Raw genomic sequence first — 21,050 nt, 5'->3', positions numbered from 1 at the left:
CAGTTTCTGGATGAAGGAGAGCTTGTCTGCACATGGTCCGCTTGGAAACGAGCTGCTGCTGGCAATCATTCCGCCCTGCTGCGGCCAAGTTAGCTTTCCAGGACGAGATGGTAAATATGGCAGCGTATTGCCACCGCGAGGGAGACGAGGGGGGTGTTCCATGTGGTTTCAGGGCGCCATTTGCTTGTGGTGGGAATGGGAAGTAGCCGATCTGCAAGGACTCAGAGATAAGTGAGGCCATCGTAAAGATGAATGGTCCATTTAAAAGCCCTGCGGATGGCCACACATCTATCAAGCTTAAGAGAAAAGACCAATTTTAAATTGAAGCGGTGAGGATATGAGCATTTTCTCCTTGTCCTGGAGAAAATGAAGAGCTTCCCTGCTGATTGGACCGTCACCACTTAAGGCCCCCTCCACTCCGAAACACACCCAGCCCCCACCTCACACCCCTTTCCTTGTCACCAAGCAACTGTTGCGCTCTCGTCACACGGGTCTGCGCTTTCTTGTGGTTTCATCATGGGCCGTGATGAGAAACAGAACCACCACCGCATGAAAGACGGGGGAGAAGGGCGGGGGCGGGGGGGGGGGGAGCCTCCAATAAAATACACGCAGATCTACAAATAGAAAAAGTCCGGGAAAGAGAAGAAGAAGATGAAGACTCGCCCTTGACCAAGCCCTGCGCTCACAGAATCCCGCACCACCCCAGCGACGAGAGAGAGAGAAAGAGAAACAGCAGAGGATCGCTGGGAGAGAGCTAATCGCCCTGTTATTATATTTGTTGGGATTTGCGGCTAATGACTTCCACATTGCAACTTCAAATGCACTTGATGCACCGTAAAGAGGGGGGAGAGAGAAAGAAAAGAGTGAGGGGTTTCGGTCACGTGATCGCAGGAACACAAACAAACCAGGTTACAAACAAATGGTTTCCCTGCAACAAGAAACACACAAGAGCACTTATTTGTTGTGTTTGCTACGAGGGATGAAAAGCAGCGATAATTACAGACGACTGCTTCCTCACAGAGGCTGACATAAAGAGCTTCCTTCCATCTTTATTATATGCTTCAAGCTCTGGGGACTGCACAACAGGCTTAGTGCATGAGCAATATTTCCACTATGATGAAATTATACAGAATGAGTCTAGGATAGAAACATGCGTGTGCAGTGTGGTGCAGAAGAACTCGGCGCTAAAAAGCTGAGTTCACACAAGAGTTAAGGGACCTTCCTTAACCTGCAAACAAAGATGGCGGAAATGTCAGATTAATACACAACCTGCCACAGTATGTTTCCTCTGCACAGCGTCCTGGTAGCCATTAGCTTTGTGGGGCTCATTAGTGTCAGTGTCGTAAGAACAGAGGCCAGGGACGGGCCAAACCAGGCCAGATGTAGCAGGTTAAAGATTTCTTTTCAGGGAGGGGGGACAGCTGGTTGCAACACAAGTCTGGTTCCCGTTTTCCCCAGCAGCATCTATTTCCACATCGAAACCACATCAGACTGCAGGACGACTGCTTCACATTTATCACGCAGGTTTCACAGATAACCACAGATTCAATGAGACCCTTTTAACGTCGGGTGTTGCTGAGGAGAGCGAGGCTGGGTGCAGCTCTTACACTCTCCTGCCCTCGTGTGCGAGGGTCAATGAAAGTGCACAAAAAAGGCTGAGAAAAGACGCCTCTAACTCCTTAAATCTGCGCACAATGACTTCTCAATGTGATTTAACAGTCCTTCTTTTCCTTTCATGCTTTTGTCACAGGTTGTAGCCCCAGATAACCAGGCCATAAACCAAGACCTCATTCAGTCCCAAAATAGCCTCCATTACCACCATTCTTCCTGAAAAACCCTGCGCCGCACCACCTCCCGAGTTCACTACCACAGTAGCCACAGACCCAAAGGACTCCCTGCCAAAGCTGCTGGGTAGCACCTATAAAACATGGCCCCATCTCAGTCGAGTGCGGCCCCTATTATTTAGCTCCGTAATGGAAAGAGTCTAATCTGCTGGAGCCAGCAGTGGGCTACACGTGCTGCCAAAAAAAACCCTTCTTTTTGAAGTTGCTTGTCACAAAAATGGAAAGGATAAAAAGCTTTTAAACCGCATGCTGCTTTCTGGCCCTGAATCCAAAAGTGTCATACGGATAGGTTCGGGAAAAATCAATCAGGAAACCTACAGACACGGATAAAACATCCATCTTTGTAGGATTCTTAGTGGTCGGGATGATATCTGAAAAAACACAGCACCGACGAGCCAAGGGTGGTTTTGGCTCTGTGAGTGGACAAGGATGGAACGAGGTGGGACGATTTGGAGTTTAGCTTGGCAGACGTTCAGGGAGTGACTGATGGGCTGCAGACTCTGACGATGACGTAAAGGACATCCAGGGACTTGGTGAAACCCTGGGGGAAAAAAGCAGCTGGCAAAATGACAACATCAGGGACCCGCCAGCCGGCCCGACATGAGGGCGGATGAGGTGTCGCATTCAATTACCTCCCTCTGGAACATCCTCACTGTTTCCTCAAGTCAAGATCAACATCAAGAGGCCGTGCTTTCAAACATCATCCAGAGCCTCTTCAATACTAAGTGTCCTTGTTTTGAGTAGTGATTCACACAAACATCCACACTGTGGCACAATAAGAAGATTACGCATACAGAAGGGAAAATCTCCTGCATGCTCAACACATGCCATTGAACCTGCTCGCAACCAACTCTGACACCAGAGAAAACAAGGCTTTTGCCTCCGGGGGGGAGAGCAAGGAGAGTGAGGGTACAGGAATAGAGGAGCCAAGTTCGGTTCAGAGATTTCAAAAGGTGCACAATTAGTGAGTCTGGGATCGATCCATCCTAAATTGAAGCAAACTGCAAATTAGAGCCGAGCTCTGGGACTGAGGGAGGATCGGGGCGAGACTGAGCGATGGTAGGGGAAGCAAAAATAAGCACAAAAGAAGGAAGAGAGGCAAACAGAGTGAGTCAGGGTGTGACAAAGACCATTTTTATGATCCCGCGGAGTGTTAACCCAGGCTCTAATTTTCTCCATCTTGTGCATAGCAGCGATGAATGAACACTGGGTTTATGTTACATTTCCACATTTGTTATTGACGGGGCCGACAAAGACCAGGCTTGCGAAATTAACAGCGAACACTGAGCTTGCGTCTCCAAGGTCTGAGTTTGGAGGTACTAAAGTTGTTCCAGAGGAGCTCTGTGACGCAGCTGCACACTGGGGCCCTTAACCAGCAAACAAACAACCGATGCAGGGCTCAAGAGAGAGAAAATATGTCCTGCTAATGCGTGTCTTCTGTGAAGAAAAAAACATAGCCCACATATGGGTTCCTCATCGCATGCAGGCTTTGATAAGCAGAGGATCTCTGCCTTGTGATACAACTCATGATGGCACATTGTTACTAATGGCCTGGCGTGCCTCACATGGGGGTGTTTTAAGCCCGCGCTCTTCTTCTTTGTTTTTCCTGTAAACGGGTGGTAAAATGATCTCTCAGTCTGCTTGCCCTGATATACATAAGCGGTGACAAAACATGCATTAATCTGACTCCTGCCCACGTCGTTCCCGCTTTTTCCCCCCTTCTAGCCCCCTCATCATACCCACACTCCCCCCGCCCAGATGCTTTTACAGCAAGAATGAAAGGGAGCAATTTTCATCAGTAGAGCAGCCGCAGTACTTTAGGATGGATCCGACGTGGAGGACACACACACACACACATCCGCGTGCACACAGGCTCCTTTGTTCCCCGGGTGGTAAGGGCAGTGTCATTGCGGTAATGCCATTCTCACCCACTCATCACTGCGCTGTAGATATCAACCGCTGTGCGTGAGCGTGCGTGAGCTTACATGTGAGTGTCTGTCAGTTCCCTTACTCCTCTCCTCACAATGGGCCGGCCTCTCAAAGGCAGTAATCAATTTGCGGTGAGATTATGTAAGCGGCGCGGCCACTAAGGCTTCTGCTCGCCTCTGTCGCGGGGTAATTTCCGTGTTTCATTGTGCTCCAGTGATAATATTTTGATTCATTCACAGTGATGGACCTCAGATCCAAACACAGGCCCTCTGCAATCTACGAAAAGCTACTTTACGCCACTAACATGAGAGCTAGATAGCACCTCAAAGAAAGGTGAAGCATGAAAGAAGAGGAGGGTTGTCACTGAACACACCTGTTTTCGATCGTCCTGTTTGTGCTCAGGTTAGCTGGTATCTGAGGAATGTAAATTACATGTGGTTTGGTTTGGACTGAAGCTCTGTCAGTGCTGTTGCAGGGGATTGTGTGCAACCATTACAGAGCCCCCCTCGCCACTCCCCACACACCACCTCCTCTCTCCTCTCTCTCAGAGCTCCTGAGTGATTACAGGGTCCAGGAGAAGATGAGGTCTGACTTGGATAAATAAAGGTCTCGGGTCGAGGAGAGGGTTGTGACCTGCACAGCTAATGCAAGAAAAAAATCACACACACAATGCGGCAAGCGCACCGCTTCTCAGACACCATCATTAAGCCAGAATGAAACCTCTCTTTCTTTTTCTGAGTGAATCACTGAAATACAAAAAGCGTATGAGTCATTGTTTAAAGCAGCAGAGATATGTTATGACATTAGTGTCAAAACTCGCGCAAAAAAATCACTTACGCGCAAAACAGTATCCGCGAGCGGAAAACTGATCGGCGAGCGCACAGGATAATATCTGCGAGCGGAAAACGTCACCGTGAGAGAGCATTTGTGCTCAGTGCACACAAATGCGGTCTCGCGAGCACGGGGCTCGACCATCTCTACACGCTCGGGACTGCTCAACACGCACTCGGTTGCAGAGTCTACGCTCGCTCGACAAAACTTGTGACACTTTGGGGGAGGGGATTGAGCAGACAGTGGCTGATGCCTCGGCTAATTTGATTGGACTATGACCCTTGATTGGCTGTTTAGTTTGACCTATCCGGTTGTTGTTAAGGTGTGACGTCACACTTCCACATTAAACCGTAAACGTGTTTGTTAACACAGATAGTAAAACAGATAACCTACGAGGCGAAACAACGTTCGGCCTTTACCGGTGGATGCTACCCTAAGCTAACCTTAGCTTAAAAGCAGAGGAATGGTCGGCAACCAAAACATGAAGAAGTAGGTTCACAGCTTTTTATACAGTCTATGATTTACAGCAATAAAGATCTTCAGAGAGACTTTCAGCCTTATCAGGAGTGAGTTATCTTATCAATCGGACCGGAGAGGCTACAGGTTGCTGTTCTAATCCAGGAAGAGCACATCGGATAATCTTTATGCACCGTGTCAGACTGAGATCGGTTGATTAAACGAGTCTAGTCAGATATACTCCCACATTTTAGGATGGATGGAAGTCAAAATCAAACAGCAATGGTAAGAATATCATTTTAAGGACATGAATGTTATGTCAGTTGACTGAACACTTCACATGTACAAGTCAACAGTCAACGATCAGTTTTCCACGACGAAGATGAGACGATGATGAGCTAAAAATAGATCTTTGATAATAAAAACTCTGACGACACAAATGTTTTGTTTTCGTTGACTAGACGAGGCGGGACTAAATTGTTAGTGGTGCGCTGTCGGACATTTAAAATACATGATATTTTAAAGCGTCAAGCACCAGTTAGAGATAACGGGTATCACGAAGGTGGTTGTGAACTTCCTCTGTTAACTTTCTGTTTCAGGCTCTGAGCGCGCTCACAGAAAAAGGAGCGTTTTACGCGTCATCTGATGCTTCTTCTGCACAGAAAGGAGCCATCATCTGTGTCTGCGTCAGTCGACTTAAACTATAAAGCGTAAAAATGGCTAAAATGTGACTTAAACTAATAAACATTGTCGTCTGAAGACTAAATCAGCTGCCTAAAATTAACACTGGTCGTTTGCAGCTGTTTGGAGGAAAGAACATTTTGTTCCTCAGTTTTGACTTCATGTTGTGGAGATCAGGAGCCAGACATGACTCCAAAAAGTAATCAGGCTGTTTCATCAAAGAGCTGATGAAAAACGTCTCTTTTTACAGGCCCCATTAGCATAGAGTGCTAACTGGCTGTATATTACACTATCTTTATTATATTACATATCCATGTAATATAACAGGCAACTAGTCCATTAATATGGTTGATGTTGACTCCTTTTATCATTGCAGGTGATTTTCATTGTAAAAATAAAAATATGAAAATAGTGAAAATTTCCTTGAGTCCGGGGAATCAACTTCAGAAGTCTGTTTTTGTGCGTCCAACATTTAAGAAATAGATCTTCACGTCCGGAGCCGATCGGATCATCTCGGGATGATTCGAATGCATTGGTGTTTCCAAACGTCCTATCCTTGAACGAGGAGCTCCAAAAGCTTGTTAAAGACATGATACAGCTGTAACATTAAAGTAGCAATATCGAAGATCTCAGGTCTGTTCTCTTTGGCGACACCGATGGTAAAAGGCGGTAACTGCAGCCTCTCTCTAACAGAGCAACGTCCTCAGTGACTCTCTTGCCTGTTTGTCTTCGCCTGAACCCGTATTTGTTTCCTTTTCTTTGGATTTGCATGGGTTTATGAACCTCCATCATCTGTAGTCATCAATCTTTCTTTGTTTGTTAGGGGATAGTAACAGTTTTACTGCAACTCAGCAGAGATTGGAGAAAAAATGACACTATTTTCGCCGACCATCTCTGACAGACCAACCACTGTCGGTTGATAGATTGTGCTCGTGATTGTTTTTGGGAATACTGACCTTACAAGCAGTTCATCAAAACAAAGAACACTGCTCGCACTCGTTCACCCTTGTGTCAACTCATTGGGCAAATATAGAGACCTTACAGACGTTGTTTCTGATTTATATACTGTCAATCGACGATTAATCAATCGTTTCATGTCTGCTGAGACAAAACTAGAAAATAATAATGCAAAGAAAGACGTCAATCAATCTGTCAGGATGTTCTGAATAATCCAACCATCAGGAATCCTGAGCTTTAGAAGCAGCTCTGAAGCCCCTCTTCAGAGTTTAACCAACATGGCCACTGGAGACTGGGCTTAAATCGATCAAACGCCTGAGTGAGGCTTAGAGCCGCGTGCTGCTGTATTTTATCTCTTTTAGTAGTAGACAGCGATCAGTAAAAGTTTATCCAACTTTAGCTCTGGAGGATGAACAGGCCCAATGTGTGTAGAGCACCAACACACTCCCATCTGCATCCAATAAGTCTCCAGCGGGCTTGCAGAGAGTGGCAAACACATCAAACACATTTGCTTTGTCTATCTTTGTTAACTACGGATGGAGGCATCGGTCTGTTCTCTCCGCATTCTTTGGCATGTTTAGATTTTTGTTACACTTTTAATCCGTGTAGATTGTGGCGAAAATCTCCTCCGCGTCAAAACAATTTGTCTCAATGTCTACAGTAAATTGCCTCATGCTTGTTGTTTGTTTAGAACAATCCGCAATCACATTCATTTCAATTTGTGGATTGTACTCTACGATTTCCTAACAAGCTCAGATCTTTCTCTCTCAATTATCTTGCCTGAGTGACCTGGTCAGAGCATGAGCAGAGGACATTTTCCAGTGTATCAAATCACAAAAGGTTGTCCGATAAACCGCAGCAGAGTGCACTTCCAAGGACACAATAACAACAGCACAATGGGCTGCTGCAGTGGGGACCACAGCGCTCAACAGTCAGACCCCTTTTAACCAAGCACGTCTCTAGTTCCTGATCTTGATTGTGAAAGCGATCCCTTTTCACTGTGGTTTGTGCGGCTGTGGGAAGAGCAGCAGTACTGGGAACCAGATGGCTGTGGTAAAAGACAGGGGGCATCCCACCGACCTCTCTAACAGGGGATCCATTACGGAGGATCTATTGAGAACCAGCAGATTCTGTTTCATGGCAGCGTCCGAGTGTGACCACCCCTTGGTTGGCGTTGGTCGAGGGCTGGTGCCACGTAGGCTGCTGAAGACCCAACCCTTTTTGTGTTCACCTCAGGGAGCTGCATTCACCTACGATGCAGGGCAGACTGCTAAACCAGGGCCTCTTGGCGACTTGGGTTTCACCCCTTTTGAGTTCAAGCCTCTTTCAAAGGGCCTTGCTTTGCAAAGGGATATCACTGGCTCCGCAGCTTAAGGGACAATGGTTGTTTGTGAAATCGGTTGAATGAGATGTTCCTGTGCATTTTAAACTGTTGAAATTCAGTCAGTTATCACTGTGGTATAGCAGTTTAAAAGGCATTTATTCTCATATTCATGTGAAACCCTTCTGCGCTCTCTGATTGACGGCACATTTCCCCGTCATGCCTTCTTAGCTCAGCCCGCGACTGGCTTTGTTCCTTTATTTGCTGTCCACTTAGCTACGTCTGCTCCCTTCACTTGTCCAAATGTTTGCTCTGTCCACTTAGCCATGTCCACTTGCTCGGCCTTGTCAAATCCGTGCTGTCGGTGGGCGTTTCCTGCAAAGAGGAAAGGCGACAATTTGCCTTTTTGGCCACAAACTGCTGCAGCTGGACACTAACCAGACCCCGGGGCTCAGCGGAGAAATTACTCTCCATTTATTTAAAGTGGTTGCCATTACTCTACCGCAGTAGAGCACAGACCTCAGTGGCCCTGACCCAAACAAAACTAAAGTATAAAAAGAACTAGGTTCGCCGGACAGGTCATGTCTCACACAGTAGCAATTCAATATCCTCCCGTTATGTTCTTGGTTACGCTTCTAAAAACTCTGAAATGCATGTGACACCACAAAAATACATGGTTGCTTTGAAAGTCAGCCCGCGGAGATTTCTGCAAAAACACCCAAACCAATCACTGGCGAGATGTTTGGAACATGTTACACATGTTTGAATCAAAGCAAGAAAAACAGCTAATTTACCTCAATCATACTATGTCAAAGGCTTTATTAATAGTATGCTCAAAAAGAGAAACACAGAGACAGGAAGCCAGAATGGTTTGGGGCTTCAACCAAAGCAAATCAAGTTGAAGACTAATCGTTTTTTCCTGTTCTCCTTCAAGTGCAAAAACAATACACGAGCCAATGAGCGCTATAGGGGGAGTAGCAAAGCTTCATTTTCTGCAAAACGCCCAGAGCTGATAACACTCCGTTTTAATTTACATCAGAATTAAAACCCAGCATTGAGTCAAAAAGTTTTTATGATGTGTTCATGCGTCAGACACTTCCTCCCCGGGGCCTTAAAACCCTTTAAAATTCCATTTCTGTGAGTTAAATTGAGTTTTGATAATGACAACAATTGTTTGTATGCGATTTAATAGAATTCATAGAGGAACATAAGGCTCTTTGGTATTTCATTACCGTTCTCTGACTATTTGATTTACCCCCCCTCGCCCCGGAGTGTGTTCCAGCTGATGGGCTCCGACTGCTGCAGAGAGCGTCGGCAGAGCTGGAAGAGAATGTCATTCGACATTGACTGGAGTGGGTCTCCTCATGCATACGCAAATGTCAAGGTACATGGAGAGGCCAGGGGACACAGCTCATGCATAATAGTATTCAAATGCGCAAAGGGAGGAAAGGGAAGAGAGGGGTGAATCGGTTACAAGAGACGTAACACTTCAGAATCAATCAAGATAGTTGGAGACAGAGGCTGTACGCTTTTAAAAATGAAGCCAATGCAGGAGTGTCTTTAACCTGCAGTCTTCTGAAAGCACCTGGCTACATCCTCTTCTTTTACACAGCATGTGGTTTGAGATGAAGACAGCTGTGAAATAATAACTTAAGGTGTTTTAGTGTTTCACAGAGCTGCATCCAAAAACAACATGTCACAGCTCATTCAGAAAAACCCTGGACTGACCTTTGAGCAACAAAACCTCACAGACCGCTGCTGCGGCCACATGTGTGCACTCTCCCACCTAAACATTGTTTATCTCTTTCAAGCCTGACAGTCGCGTACACCCGGCCGTGGCTTTGACAGCTTAATTTCAGGTTGTCTCACAGGACCGCCTCTGTGGATCAGGAACCAGAGTGACACACTCAACCTCACTCCACTTTGTTTGGGGACGCCTCTCTCTCTCGCAGCTCTGTCCTTTACACGGCTATCGCATCGGTCATGCCTTGTCACCTACGGGGGAGGACGACCATGCACCACCATCTCCATCACAGATCCTGCAGCTGGAAGTGGCCTTGCTGCTTTGCATGCTGGGTTGCCTGACAGAACGTGTGAGCAGGTTGTGATTTGCACAAGGTGAGAGAAAAACTGAGAGGAAGTTGAAAAAGAGAAATGGAGAGAGCGGGGAGCGACACAGAGAGCTGTACTTTAATAAAACAAATGTAAGCCTTTGAACACGACAGGACGAGAATCACAGTGGCATGATAATAAGCATGATTGTGTTTATAATAACTGGGTCTGTTTCTCCGTCTCAGTGGTTGGTGGTTTTATGGGCGTTCCAATCCCTTGGCATGGAAGAACAAGGGCGTCGCCCACAACTTGACCTTCGCAGGGCACCACCCAGAGGTCAACAGGAAGTAAACGGGCAGCGGCTTGACACTGAAGCCCACATTTCTGACCTGGAGCTTTTTTTTCTCTCTTCTTCTGTTACCTACTGCAAGCCAGACTCAACGTACTTTCAGCCGAGAAAATGAAGGAATTCTTCAAAAACTTTGGCCTCCTGTCTTCACAAGTCAAGACATGCTGAGTATCATGAGCGCTGGGATACGGAAAAAGGGAAATACTGTGCTTCAATTTCTTTCATTTCAGACTTTGTACCCTCTATGTCTGGCTGTGAAGATCACTCCTCCTCTATTCCTATGCAACCCCGATAAGCTGTTGTTATTGTGACTTGAGCACTAGATGTTGAGGTTTGTATAATCAGCTATGGTTTGGTTTTTAATTTACCATTTACCATGCAAATGTACAAAAACATTAGGCGACCCTTAGAGGAGGAACCTCTTTTTTGCTAGTTATTTCTCCTCCACATAAACTTGGTAGTGCTCTACTTTCTGGAGTAAATTAATGTCATATTTACAGAAACGCTGCAACAAATATTTTTCAATTTATGTCAAATATTTGTTTTAAAGGGCCAGTTCACCGATTTTCAACCTCAGTACTATCATGCTTATTATGGGGAGCTAATGTCAAAAATACTATTTCCCTCTGTGCCTTTGGAGGACGTAAAACACGTCATCTGGCGGAGGCCAGGGAGCTCGCTGAACTACACTTCCTCAATCTAGGACGCCCGCCTCCGATGTCATGTCTCGTTCAAAATCGTCAGGTTTGAAATGTAGACTGCAGAGCTCAAGATTTTATAGACGATCCACCGGTTTATTCTCGACGTATTTCAGATTCTGTACCGCTCTGAGCCATTGCCTGCAGCGAAACGGTAGTATTTCACTCCAGCGTCTCTCACTGGGTCGTTCCTTTCAGAGGGAGGGGCGCAATGCATGCTGGGTGTTGTAGGAATGTAGAATGGGCGAAATCACGAGCTGTTTGTACTTTCTCCACTGCTATGGCGCCAATTTCAAATATTATTGCTTCTATTGATTACAGAGAACACCAGCTTTGACTGACAGCGGCTTTTTCCAGGGGCGAACTGCTCCTTTAAGAGCTAAAATCAAAATAGCATTTTAGCATCTCTCCGCTAGAAATCCACAGCCTAGTCTGTCGACGGTTAAATTTGATTTGCATAGGTGGTTTTTGATGGTGTGTTTTGTTGTCTGGATCGACTTAACCTCTTGCTGCATCCAGCTGAAGACTCATGAGGGCTCCATATGGGCTGCTGTGGTGCTGATAATGCGTGGACAAAACATAAAGTGGAGACAGACTGACTGGGTGTACTGTGAAAACAACCAGGACGAACTGACTGAACCTGCATGCAACCTGCAGGACGTTTAAAGGAGAATAAAGTGTCCAGAAGTTTGGAGGAGATTAGCCCATTTGTCAACACACTCATGATTCCACTGAGTGATGAGAAAATAGGCAGTAAAAGCAACCATGTGTCCCGAGCAGATAGTTCTGTGCTGTGATCGATGCCCACACTTTTACATGGCCTTGAGTGAAAGGCACGGGGCTCATATCATCTCAAATGTGAGAAAAAAAGCGAACTGCCACAGAACTGACGTCTCCTTCTTCCCAGAGTGTAATCTATTACAGTTCCACTGTGAAACACAGAGGTCAGAAAGCTCCACGCAGCACTGTGGGAATAAAAGTCACGAGGCACTCAAAGGGCCAGACATCTTTATTTGCACCTTCTCTTGATGTGGTTACACATGATAACCCGCCAATCCACCACTGTCTTGTGAACAGTTTTTGCCTCCAAGCTGAGTATAGATCTCCCTGATCAGTATCATCCATCCATCCATCCATCCATTATCTATACCGCTTATCCTGCTCAGGGTTGTGGGGAGCCTATCCTATTGGGCGAGAGGCGGGGTTACACCTCGACTGATCGGCAGTCAATCACAGGGCTGACACACAGAGACTTTCACGCTCACATTCACACCTACGGTCAATTTAGAGTCACCAATGAACCTAATGAGCATGTCTTTGGACTGTGGGAGGAAACTGGAGGAGGGAATGCACGCATGCATGGGCAAAACATGCAAACTCCACACAGGAAGGACCACTTTGTCAGAACCAAGGATCGAACCAGGAACCTTCTAGCTTTAGGCAACAGTGCTTGCCCTGACAGCCCTGATCAGTATCTAAGAACTACAATCCTATTGATCACATCATATTGGAGGGCACAAAGGCCTGTAAATAGACAGTTCCCATTAAAGCAGCTTTCTTTTAATTATATGCACTAGTTAAACACATCACAATAGAAATTTGAAACATATATAAAAAGTATTATATACTGTGAAGATAAAAACATTTTACAACTATCCAGGAGTCCTTTGCCTGCGTTCATACGTGAACACTGAGAAATTAAAAAAAAAAAACTAAATCAAAGTGAAGTGAATGAATGTATACTCGAAAAGTTTCACTTACAAACCCGTCCACATAAGCAATATTTGTTTAATGTATTACTGTTAATGGGGGGAAAAAACTTTAGACTGTGAAAGACTATGAAGTTACCAAAATGTCGACCTTAAAGGGGGGGTATTATGCTAATTTAAAGCTTCCTGTTTCACTCTGTGATACCTGTGGAGTAGCTTAGCATAATTTACAGTTAAAAAAACTCTGCCTCAAGCGACTCACCCAGCTCTGTCCCTTTAAGAAACCCCCGCCCCTACAAGCCTGCTTTCCTCTGAAGCCTGCTGAGGCTGCACTTTGTGATGTCACAAAGTGCAGCGTGTAGAAAAAACTGTCACCTACAGATTTGAAACTTCACCCATGTTTAGTCTGAACATCCAACACTGTAACATTATATATACGTCTTAAAATGTGAAACAGCATGATACCCCCTCTTTAAGCAAACAGATGATTTAAAATACAATAAAATCAACATCGTTTGCCCTTCTCCTTCTTCCTTGCAGTGAGCAGTGAGATGGAGCACGCACTAACGTGCGCGTAATGACGTAATATCAAAGAAAAAACAGATAATTTGTTAGGTTAGATTTTTGAGTATGTATAATACAATTGACAAATGGGACAGTCAATATTATTTATAGTAAAAAAAACAGGTGCTAAGCAAAGGTTGCCAGGGTTGCCAGGTCTGCCGTTTTCCTGTGGAATTGGGCTACTTTTGAAGTGTTGCTGCTTGCTGAGGTGCGAGGCCCTGTGCTGCTGCACACTTCGCACAGCCCATGCGACGGATCAGCACACGCGATTTACCTGCTGAGCTAAACCAGTGCCCGAGACACCTGACAAGTGTTAACCCCATTAGGTCTCACCACCTACTTCTCAAGAAAAGATGTTCGGCTCTTTAGCAGATACAGGTTCCACTGTGTTTAACAAGTAGTCACCAAACTAGTCTGCCGTTTGGTGTGAAGCATGTACAGTTGCTCGAAACAACTCTTACAGGACACTGAGAGTTAGCCTAGTGAGATAGGTGAGAAAAACATTTCTTTACTTTCCATCACTATTACATTACATGTAATTTTTTAATCCAATTATGGTCCAAATACTACCCCTTTACAGAGTCCTTTACTGCATCTCACCATCTTTATCAACAGGGAAACCTGGATGAATCATAAATGCATTTTCAAAGTAAGGCCCCTAACATTCGTCTTTTCTTTGTTTCCTTAAAAATGATGATTGATCATCCACCAAATGAGTTTAGATTTTTTTAATGACTTTTTAATATCAAATACTGAATCAAATCCCTGGTCTATATTCAACCTACACCCACACCCAGGCAGAAGCACACTGTCTAAGGGTCTAAAACTCCCACTGGTTTCTACACACAGTCACATCTTTAATCACAAACACAGTTACTTAGATGTGAAGATCAACACACACACACACACACACACACACACACACACACACACACACACACACACACACAGAGTACCATACACCGATCTACCCCAGTGGTTTGTCTGAACTTGCGTCTGCAGCACAGAAGCTCATCCGGGAGGAGAGGTTTCCAGCTCCATCTCTGCACCGGAAAAGGCAGGGGGAACCACACAGCCCACATCTGAGACCCAGACCCCGTTCACTCTCTTCCCATAATGCCCTCTGACACGCCCCGCGCTGAGCACCGAGGATTTACCCGTGCACCGAAAGCAGGCATGTTAAACTCTTTAAGAACCGGCCGTGTCTCCTCAGACTAACGCTCCATCCCCACCTCCTCTGCCAACACAAGCTCGTGTTTCTCCGGCTGAAGATGGTCTGCTATTAACCGTCCAGTCAGAGGATTCAGAGTATCTATCTCTCTCTCTCTCTCTCTCTCTCTCTCTCTCACACACACACACACACACACACACACAGACACACACAAAGATCCCTCTGTCTCAGGGGTTACAAAGGTTGATGGGGGCCCGTCATAAACTGCACTGTATGGACTGCATTTACAAGTCGAGAGTAGGATTAAGTCGAGGCAGATATGGTGATCGCTGGGTGAGGGAGGGATGAGGATTGGGCAAAGACAGACCTTTTGTGTGCGTGTGTGTGTGTGTGTGTGTGTGTGTGTGTGTGTGCGTGTGTGTGTGTGTGAATACATGTGTGTGTGGGGAGGGTCTATATGGAAGGAGGGGCATCAGATTGAGGATGTGCGACCTCTTGGTTTGACACTTAATGTGGTTCCGTTAAATTCTTCAGCAGAAACGCTGGCAGTTTATCGAGGCCCCAGACGGTCACAGCTGCCTAACATCTGAACTCAGACACACACATGCAGTGTTGACATTACAGCTGATTAATTGACGAGGCCAGTGACGGAAAATTAATCATAAATTTAACACGTTACTGCTCTTATTTATACGACTTCACAATGTACGTCTTTGGGTTTTGAGTGATGTTCGGAGAAAACAAGCAATTTTTAAATATTACCTCCTGCTCTGTCCAGATGTGACGGCCACGGTTCCCTACGTTTTCACTTTTTATTAGACTTATGAATCATTTTATCATTGCTTCAAAGTAATAATCTCAAAGATTTCCATGTAAATAAATGTCTGGTAAGTCCCGATCTATTGCAGAATGAGGTAACGCAATGGTGATTGAGATTATCACTTTGAATAAAGTGAAAAAATGGAAAATGTAACATGTGCAACTTAATGACAATGTCATGGGACTGTTTTCTCAACTGCCGTCCAAGTTCAAGAAAGAAAATGATCAAATATGCTTTAAAAAATAGCTAACGCCTTACAGTGGTGCACTCAGGGAGGGGGCCCTCTGGTGCCCCCATGTTTGGAAAAACATTGCAAAGTGCCCTCATGGATGCCCCTGTAGAAGATAAAATTGATAACGTGCCCTCTTGGTGCCCTTCCAGTGGATAAATGATGCATGTTGGAAAATGAGTTGGCCTCCACACACCCCTACATGTGAGACAATGTGCCCTCATGGGATGCCTCTGGGGTTGAAACTGCCCTTCTGTGCGCTGGTGCCCCATGGCATACAGCTGGTGCCTTTCTTTTTTAAACAGCCTGAGAACGCCACTGAAGCCTTCCCCACACAGCAAAAAAGACAACAATCCTGGACTTCCATATCAAAAACCTACTGGCATCCCCGTATTATCACAGAGAGGAGAGTATATGCACGTGCAAACACACACAGTCAACTGAAGTCTGACTCGATGTTAAGCCAAACATCAGAAAACACAGCCTGAACTCCAATCAAGCACAAGTCGAGCTGCACGATTGCTGCCAGCATCGAACAGTGCAACCCAAACCTCTGAGTGAGCTCCTGTTCAGGAGCTCGTGCACTGTTTAAAACCGCGTCCCGGCCACCTCGCCTCTCCTCCTCCACCGCACAGAAACGCCCAGTTCCGTCTGCGGCCGAGTGCAGTGAATCCGACAGAGCTCAGGCCAACATCATGCCCCGCTGGACAGCGATCAGACGGGGAGCAGGAAAGAGAGCGGGATGCCAGATGAAACAGAGGGTTGCCAGTTTATGCAGCAGCTTATATGCATGTTAGGCTACAAAGGGAAATCGCAACACATGCTGTCATTCATCCCTCCAAATCAGTCGACTGAGTGCCCGCAATGCTTCAAGGCAGACACTCGGCCGAAAAGTTACACGCTTGTTCTGGAAATGAAAGAGCTCATACACCTGTGCAAAGTTAGTTTGATAAGACACTTCACTGCACAGACAAAAGCCTTTCCTGACCCTCCCAGTGTGGCCTTACGAGTGGTCTCATGCAAAGCTTCAGTTGGCCAATCACATCCTGATATTAACCTGATGTTTTCTCATCAGGCATCATTTCTGACAGCTCTGTGATCACTACTGTAACACGAGTGCATTCCATATCACCAAAATGTCACAGCTTGCCCTTTTTCAAGCCCCAGCTTGACGCAACCAAAGCTAACTGTTTTTCCTTTAAAGGAAACAGAAAGAAAGCCCGGCGATACGCACGCTGTGACTCTACTTGTTACATGTTGTTCTCGTTGGAGGTCTCAGTGTTCAGATCTTGAAAAGTGGAATCTGATTAATTGTTGCCTTGTGAGCCTGTTAACTCTATCTTACATGTGCACTCTTTTTATTGGCACTTTCTTACTTTGTACTTCAATGTATTTCCCCTCTGGATGAATAACTTCTATGTTGTCTGGATTGTCACAGGTGGCATAACTACTGTGATGAGTCAAACAGCGATTGTATCTTTTAAGTTTCGTTCATGTGAATAATTACTACAGGCCTGAAAAGATGAGAAGAACATCTCACCAGAAAAGACTGTAAAAAGATTTAAAGATTTACCTTCTCTTCACATCCTGGCGTTGAGTAAGATCAGAACATTAATACTTCTGTTGTAACTGTCTATTAAATATGAAGCTAAAGACTGCAGCAAGTTAGCATAGCTTAGCATAAAGACGGGGGACAGAAGGAAACAGTCTGAAGGTAAATAAGCCGACTGCCAGACTTAAGCTGAGAACATTTTATCTCATTTTATTAAAGTAATTATCTCAAAGACTTTCATGTAAATAAATGTCTGTTAAGTATCTATCGCTGAATGAGATAACACAATGGTGATTGAGCCTATGGCCCACTGATGAAAGCCTTTGCATTTGCAGTATTACAGACTGGGTGTCTGGTGCGGAAAAAATCACAAGCGGCGCCCAGTTAGTGACGCGTTTTCCATCACCCAGCAGTGGTTGGTCTGCCAGAGAGGGTAGGCGGAGCTAAGCAGCTGCTTTTCCGGTCTCTGCAAGTGTTGCGAGTAAACAGTAATCTACTATGGCTGAACAAACAAAGAAAAGATGGATGACTACAGATACAACTTCAACAATAAGTGAAAATCCAAAGAAAAAGAAACAAACTCGACGCTCAGATGAAGGCAAACCGTGGACGTCACACATGCAACACTGTCTGGATATCTGGGAAGTGTGCTCCCGCACTTACTGTTTATTGCCATAGGTGCCGCCAAAGAGAACAAAACTGTGATCTTTGAGATTACCACTTTAATATTCACAAATTAAATCGAGTGAAATGTTAATAAGTTAGTCTTAAAGGTGCTGATTGGCTGTTTTTTTTTAATCTTTTGACAGAACCAGGCTAACCGTTCCAAACTGTTCCCTGTATTTATGCTAAGCTAAGCTAACCAGCTTTAACCAGCTGGTTTGAGCTTCATATATCATAGCCAGATGTTAGAATGGTATTGATCTTCACATCTAAGTCTCAGTAGGAAAGGAAATAAGCTTATATCCCAATATTCCTCCTTTAATCATCCCGGCAGGGAAACCCCTAAAATGGATTATAGATCATCCCTGCATGTACTGACAGGGCAACATCTTACTCGACCCGCCACTGAGTTTAAAGGATCACTTTAAAGGTGAGCCGTCTCACTACAACAGCTTCACTGGCAGCTTGATGAAGGGCTGCCTCAACTTTCCTTTTAATAAGACGATGCATCATTTACACAAACAAAAGACACACATGTGGGCACCTGAGTGCTCTGCAGGACTCTCACCGCTGCTTCCACCACCATCACCCTCCCTCCCTGTCACCCTAACTGTCAGTCCGGTTATGAATCCCAGGAAAATCAAGAACCAAATAATTCCCCGCTGATTAACCAGCTCGAGCTTGTTCACGACACCATCAGCTACATCATTACCGGCTTACAGAGCAACTCAATTACGCCTCATCTTGACAGCTCTGACAGGATTCAGCTTCCACTTTGTGTGTACATTTGTGTGAAGGGCCTGAGCTGCTGCCAAGAGAGCAACGGCAGGCCGCAGTCAGACTAAACAGCATGTGGGAGTCTGGATGAGCTTCTTTATAAAGCCTCTGAGCACAGGTGGAAGAGACTTGCTATACATCAATGATAAGAGCCTGTGTTTAACACTGTTCACTGGGAGCAGTGTGCTGTATGGGGGAAGAGCCCATTCTCACAGTATGAGTTGTATAAGGCACTTAGCTGCTCAATCTCAAACCCCCCGCTACATTTTCACTCTTTTCCTCTTATGATATAAACAGTATGTGAGTGTGTATATATCTGTGTGTGTGTGCATGGCTCCCCTCAGCACAAGATGAAAAACACTTTTGCTGTTGACACACCTCTGCTGGATGAGAGGCTGCAGTCTACCAGGACAGTGAAAACACTCTTGTATAAGTGTTGTAGGCACTCTGTCACAAAAACAACACTGACAGGCACATTTATAAACTGCTGCATGACCTCGCTTAAAGGAAAATTCTGCTGTTTGAAGAATTTGCACGTTTGCACATACCCAGATTTTAGCCAGACATGCTCGGGTTCTGCTGACGGACATTTTCAGGTTCACGACATGTGTCTGGATGATGCTAACAGCAAGAATAACATGGAAGAATTTAAGCAGCACCCTCATAGGATACTTTAGCTCAGTGCATTCCAGGAGTTATTTTTTAAGCTGTGCTCGTTTCCCTGAACCTGCCTCATCTCTTTCCCCTGAGCTGGGCCGGACGAGGCCTTTGTGAGGCCCTGAGCAGAAGCTGAGAGGAGAGAAACCTGGACAGGGATGTGACACCATCTCCGACAGAGGCAGTTGGAAAGATTTTTTTGTTTGCATGTGAAGAAGCAGGAAGGAAACCGATGACATGCAACAGGCCATCAGCTGTAACTGAACTGAGTGCAGTTATGCAGCCTGCACTGTAACCACTCACGTAGCAAGGCGATACAATAACGCATGTTTGAATGGTTAGCGTTAAATTAATATTTAACTTACCAAAACAAAATGTATCTTGTGGGTTTCTAGCACTTTTGATGCCCCTCTGGAGGGCAAGTTCATGTAGGCCTCAGGGCTACTCTGCCCTTCAGGTTCCTACATTTCCCAGAGTATTTTGTGACGGTCTGCAGAGCATGGACTTTTAACAACAAACGTAAACTTACGTTAAACAGAAGCCTAACTCTTATATTTATTCTATAGCAGCAGATTCCTTAAAGTAGCCGCACACATTTCCTGAATAATATGTATACATCCCTAAACACCACTGAAATCTGAACTGTTTATTTAGTTTCTTCCTCAGTTGGACCTGCACAGCACAAACACACTGAGCGGCAAACAGACAAGAGAGCATCAAGCAGTCCGTCTGTGCCTTTACAGCCAGATCCTGACTTCTTGTCGACACATGAAATTATTGTTTTACTGTACAGTAAATATGGCACAGCTGACTTTAACTAAACATAAACTTGGCCTTTCTTCTCCCCAGTGTTATGAGGGGGAATACCATTGCTTTAAATACTTTGTTAATACATAGGTACACATGGGAGTACTTACGCACTAGCCCAGATGTTGGACCCTCTAATTTGAAATCCGAGGGTATAATTAAGAGACAAAAAAATTAAAAAGGAAAGCACGAGGATTTGCTGCTCCGACATGAAACGCGGCGCAAATTACAGCGAGGAGAAGCTTGGTTTGTGTGGTCATCATTATTAGATATTCACATTCAAACCAAATATTCCCTTTGAATGTGCAGCTTTGAACGAGGATCCGACTGTAACTTTGAAGTGCTGCAGATAGACGCAAGCGTAACCCTGCGCATTAGTCTGAACTTGATGGCAAATTAAATGGATGTTATCAGATGACTGAGCTGAGGACTTCGAGTTCATGTCGGGGGGAAACTGGTCTTCCTATGGTTCAATAACAGGCACAACAACTAGTAATGCACGGCAGCCAAAAGTAATATTATGATGGAGAGAAGAACATCACAGAGTTGTTCTGCCATAACCGTTGAAAATGTGATAGATCACTATAATGTGAATGAAAAGCAGCTGATGCAGAACAGGTAAACACGTCAGGGCGAGACGCGCTGGGGGCGTCGAGTGCGTAAAAGCTGCTTGTTTTGAGTTACAAGCTCCAAAATAAAGCGAAACGTCGCTCTCAGAACTACTTCAGAGATGTTCCCGGAGTTTTTAAAGCCCTTTTTAGATTGACATAGACCCCCAATCTGTAGGATGTTTGCATGCAGGCGCGAGGACTCCACAAGTCTGAGTGCACATTTTGATAGGGTTTGGACAGTACGTGTTTACCCTGTAGCTGTGAGGTAACACTGAAACTATAGTCTATCTACACGAGATATTCTGCTCACAACACACTTAATCCTCTTTTCTACCTAATCCAATAACAACTGAACAGTTTCCCGTTTTTGCT

The 21,050-nt window shown here is 45.2% G+C and overlaps 1 protein-coding gene across 1 annotated transcript in view; it reads right to left on the bottom strand.

Moving 5' to 3' along the window:
- The window catches only part of kremen1 (kringle containing transmembrane protein 1), a 78,804-nt gene that overhangs the window by 57,254 nt on the left and 500 nt on the right, over positions 1 to 21,050 (bottom strand). The window lies entirely within an intron of this gene.

The sequence above is a fragment of the Semicossyphus pulcher genome, unplaced genomic scaffold (genome assembly GCF_022749685.1).
Source record: "Semicossyphus pulcher isolate SPU_LCO1_2020_fin unplaced genomic scaffold, fSemPul1.0.p SCAF_6, whole genome shotgun sequence".
NCBI classification, from domain to species: Eukaryota; Metazoa; Chordata; class Actinopteri; order Labriformes; family Labridae; genus Semicossyphus; species Semicossyphus pulcher.
The sequence above is the reverse complement of the archived record's forward strand: the minus strand, read 5'-3'. Positions and strand labels throughout refer to the sequence as shown.